Here is a 4,144-nt window from a genome sequence, read left to right as displayed (position 1 = left end):
TATACTTATTGGAGAAGGAAATGGCAACCCACTCCAGTGTTCTTGCCTGGAGAATCCCAGTGACAGGGGAGCCTGATGGGCTGCCGTCTATGGGGTCGCACAGAGTCGGACACGACTGAGGCGATTTAGCAGCAGCAGCAGTATATGTATACTTATGGCTGATGAATGTTGAGGTTTGACAGAAAACAGCAAAATTATGTAAAGCAATTATCCTTCAATAAAAAAATAAATAAATCACAGGGTGTAATTGCAGCACAGGGAATGTAGTCAGTAATCTAATAATAATCTTTAAAGAGACTGAATCACTGCATTTTATACCTGAAAGTATTGTAGTATTGTAAATCAACTATACTTTAATTAAAATAAAAAGATGTTTTAGGATTTTCACCTAGGATCTTTGTCTAAATTTTCCTCCCTCCCTGACAAGGTGTTCCCTGTACCTCACACTGTCTCTCTTATTATTACCATCTAACGCTAGAATGGCACATTTAATTACACTACAATTAATGGACTAATACTGATGCATTAGTAATAATGCATCCGTAAAAGTGCATACTTTATTCAGACTTCCTTAGTTTTTTATATAATGGCCTTTTTCTCATCCAGGATTCCAAGCAAGACTCCATTTTACGTTTAGTAGTCCTGGCTCACCTTGTTTCCCTCTTGGCTAAAAAAAAAAGACTCCCTTTGTTTTAAAAACTATACATTTTCCTTTCACCTCAGCATCTTCACTTGCTTAATTGCTTTGTGTAAGCAGTGTCAAGTCTTACTGTACCTAGCAGAACATTCCTGATATCCCCCACAATTTAGAAAAGCTCTGGGAATCCCCATACTAACTGCCAAGCATTTTTTAATTTCTAGAAAACTTGCAAATAATGAGGGCAACTCTAGCCAGAGGCCAATGAGAATTTATGATTAGTGAACTGGGATTTTCTTTGTATGGCAGAATGGGGATAATCTTTATTAGTGAGTCAGTCAGTTAAAAATCTTAAATCTTAATTACAGAATAACCAAGTTAAATTTCAAAAGAAATAGGCATGTCTAACTATATAATGTTTATAGTTAAATAAGGAAATAGCACTTAAATTAGCACTTAAACTGCCATTATTAGTCTTGAAAAATCTCACCTCCTTAGAAGGAGTAGAGATCCTTAGAAGGATGGTTCACACCTTCTCAGTGCATCCCATTCAATCTGTTCAACAGATTTATTAAACTAGGTATGAAATTGAGTTTGTATATATTTCAGATGGAAGGGCCAAGAACTCCAGGGCTGTCTATTCCCACTTCAATAATAAAACCCATGGCAGCTTCTGAATGAAAGATGCTAAAAAAAAACACAGTTTATTGTGTGATACACAGCCTAGCAAAATGAGGTTGATATGAAATCCTGCAGGCCATTCTTTGTATCCATTTAGATTGGGAAACATGATGCTCTGTTTAGCAAGTATTGGGTAAATATAATTTAAAAAGAAGCTTTTCCCAACCCAGAATTCCTCTTCACAAAGGTAATAAGTAGAGAAAGAACATGCCCTTGTTATTAAATAAACAATAAACCAGAGTGTGATATGCGTCACAGACAATTCGCTGAGATAGCAGACAGAAAGAAATCTCACCCTTTGATACAGCCAAGCAGATACATCCCATCGCATATGTATTTTCAAGGTCAACAATAATTATTCTTCAAGTAAGATGACTTCCCTGGTGGCTCAGATGGTAAAACATCTGCATACAATGCGGGAGACCTGGGTTCAATCCCTGGGTTGGGAAGATCTCCTGGAGAAGGATATGGCAACCCACTCCAGTATTCTTGCCTGGAACATCCCATGGACAGAGGAACCTAGTCAGTCCATGGGGCTGCAAAGAGCCGGACACGACTAAATGACTTCACTCACTCACTCACTCAAGAGGACTTGGTGCTAGGAAAGATTGAAGGCAGGAGGAGAAGGGGATGATAGGGGATGAGATGGCTGGATGTCCATCATCAACTCAATGGACACGAATTTGAGCAAACTCTAGGAGATAGTGAAGGACAGGGAAGCCTGGCATGCTACAGTTCATGAGGTCACAAAGAGTCGGACATGACTGAACAACTGAACAACTGAGGACTGGGACAGCATTACTGGTCACTCCTCATTCATTCTGGCTTTACCTCATAATTGGAGTAACTGTCTGCATTAGCTTGACTTTATCCAAAAGGAGTATGGAGAGGAAACAAAATATTTGTATCTTTTGATAGAAAAGGATATGAAGCAAGGCCCCACCAAAATAAGGCTCCTACCTCCCCACAGATACTAGGAGGTAAGGGGACTCCCTCCCTAAATATTTACATTTCCAGGAGATGGCTGCCAGGTCCTTTAGAGAGATATTCCTAGGTCCTAATGTTAACAAAAGGCTTTTGTAGTTTCTAAAAAGATACGTTGAAAAAGACAGTAAATGTAGTGGCATTTTTAAATTCCAGTGGTCAGTATTCTGACAAAAAGGAAAGAAAAGGAAATATCCTCCCTTATTTTCAATAGGAGGAATTAAGCTTCATATTTTTCATTCCAATTTGTCCTTTCACAGTCAAAAGATTTCTTTTCTCATCCTTGCAAAACATTTACCATGCAACTAGCTGTATGCCAGGCTCTGTGCTGGTGACTGTGACTGCTGATATTTGTGGGGTACAAAAAGTCTAATCCCATACTCTGGGAGCTTGCTCTAGTGAATGAGATCCCATGGGCTACTGTGTCCCATCAGTCTTCTTACAGGTCCTTAGACATCTCTCCTAAGAGAGAAATCTGAATAATTCTGGCCAATCCTTCAGACTATATTAGGCACCAATATCTTTTGCTTGGTTCAGAACAAGGCAAGATAGGGATATCCCTGCATTTTGCAATTATTCTCTGTTAATAATAATAGGTAACATTAATTGCATGGTGCTCATCTTCCATACACGCAGCCTTGAGGTATTACTTCTGTGCCCATTTTTAGGTGAGTCTTGGCTGTTGGCTATCTTGACCCTGGACACAGAGTCAGTAAATGGAAGACTCAAGTGACATAGATTTCAGTTCAGTTCAGTCACTCAGTTGTGTCCTACTCTTTGTGACCCTATGGTCTGCAGCACTCCAGGCTTCCCTGTCCATCACCAAACCCTGGAGCCTATACAAACTCATGTCCATCGTGTCAGTGATGTCATCCAACTGTCTCATCCTCTGTTGTCCCATTCTCCTCCCATCTTCAATCTTTCCCAGCATCAGAGTCTTTTCAAATGAATCAGTTCTTCACATCAGGTGACCAAACTATTGGAGTTTCAGCTTCAGTATCAGTCCTTCCAATGAATATTCAAGACTGATTTCCTTCAGGATGGACTGGTTGGATCTGCCTGCAGTCCAAGGGACTCTCAAGAGTCCAACACCACAGTTCAAAAGCATAAATTCTTTGGCACTCAGCTTTCTTTACAGTCCAACTCTCATATCCATACTTGACTACTGGAAAAACCATAGCTTTGACTAGGTGTACCTTTGTTGCTAAAGTAATTTCTCTGCTTTTTAATACGCTGTCTAGGTTGGTCATAGCTTTTCTTCCAATGAGCAAGTGTCTTTAGTTTCATGGCTGCAGTCACCATCTGCAGTGATCTTGGAGCCCAAGAAAATAAAGTCTCTCACAGTTTCCATTGTTTCCCCATCTATTTGCCATGAAGTGATGGGACTGGATGCCATGATCTTAGTTTTCTGAATGTTGAGTTTTAAGCCAACTTTTTCACTCTCCTCTTTGACTTTTATCAAGAGGCTTTTTAATTCTTCTTTGCTTTCTGCCATAAGGTGCCAAGATGGCAGAGGAACAGGATGGGGAAACCACTTTCTCCCCAACAAATTCTTCAAAAGGTCTTTTGAATGCTGAGCAATTTCCACAAAACAACTTCTGAACACTGGTGGAGGACACCAGGGACCCAGAAAGGCAGCTGGTCTCTTCAAAAGGGGACAAAATGTAAAAGACAAAAGGAGAGACAAAGGAGTTAGGGATGGAGACCTGTCCTGGGGAGGGAGTCGTGAAGGAGAAGTTTCCACACAGTAGGAAACCCTTTCACAGGCGGGTCTGTGGGGAATGTTGGAATCTCAGAAGACAACATAATTGGGAGGGAAAAAAAAAAAAAAAACACAGAATG

Source organism: Bison bison, unplaced genomic scaffold (assembly GCF_000754665.1).
Source record: "Bison bison bison isolate TAMUID 2011002044 unplaced genomic scaffold, Bison_UMD1.0 scf7180017864376, whole genome shotgun sequence".
NCBI classification, from domain to species: Eukaryota; Metazoa; Chordata; class Mammalia; order Artiodactyla; family Bovidae; genus Bison; species Bison bison.
Note: the sequence above shows the minus strand (reverse complement) of the source record.